At 24.7% G+C, this 1,032-nt stretch overlaps 1 long non-coding RNA gene across 1 annotated transcript in view; it reads left to right on the top strand.

Moving 5' to 3' along the window:
• The window catches only part of LOC110267960, a 15,765-nt gene extending 14,963 nt beyond the window's left edge, over nt 1-802 (top strand). Inside the window, exon 3 of the long non-coding RNA XR_002355947.1 lies at nt 790-802. This is a non-coding gene — a long non-coding RNA (uncharacterized LOC110267960). The remainder of the gene's footprint in view (nt 1-789) is intronic.

Raw genomic sequence — 1,032 nt, forward strand, 5'->3', positions numbered from 1 at the left:
GTTCGCTACTACTTAAATTTAAAATGTGTATATATACAGATATATTGGCTAAAAGTATAAGAGCCATAATTAGGGTTAATATTCAAATTCGTCTCCGAAAGATTATGCGATCTTCATTTTTATTTTCGAATGATTTTTTTAATCAAATTAGTCCCTGAAAGATAAAAAATAAGTCAAATTAATCCTTTTATCAGTTAGACGATGACGTGACACGTCATGTGGCAGGTCAACGCCACAGTCAACGCCAAGTGGCAGGTCAGTGACATGTAAAAAAGATTTTTATAGTCAAAATAGTCTTTGAAAGTCCAAACGTAAGTCATTTTCATCCCTCAAATTTTAAAAATTAGTCAAACTAATCCTTATATATATTTTTTTATTTTTCTTCATAATATTAAATTTGAAATATTTTTTGATACTACTAATTTTAATAGAAATGTAATTGACAAACAAAACATTAGTAATTGTATCTTTTCTTCTTAAAAATTTTTTCCAATAAAATTATCTCTCTCCTTTAATTCTTCTCAAAATCTCTCTTATTCTTTTCTATTCTAAAACCTTTTTCTTACATTATTACATTTTGCTGGAATATATATATATATATACTCAAAATTGAAATGTATGTATTTATTAACCTAAACAAAGTTATATGCTCAAAATCAAAATTTATGTATGTTAACCTAAACAAAGTTATACCACTATTTTTTTTCTACTACATATTTTTTTTTTATTACGGTATTACTTACATATAGAATGTAATGGTAGTGATACTTAGAGTCAAAATTCAAGAAGATCCACAAATTTTTACTCTAAGTATTACTATCATTACAATCTATACGTAAGTAATACTGTAATTGACAAAAAAAAGATATAGTAGATAAAAAATAGTGGTATAACTTTGTTTAGCTTAACATACATAAATTTTGATTTCGAGCATATAACTTTGTTTAGGTTAATAAATACATACATTACATACATGAGTATATATATATATATTCCAGCAAAATGTATGTAAGAAAAAGGGCAAAAAACACA

The sequence above is a fragment of the Arachis ipaensis genome, chromosome B10, assembly GCF_000816755.2.
Source record: "Arachis ipaensis cultivar K30076 chromosome B10, Araip1.1, whole genome shotgun sequence".
Classification (NCBI taxonomy): Eukaryota; Viridiplantae; Streptophyta; class Magnoliopsida; order Fabales; family Fabaceae; genus Arachis; species Arachis ipaensis.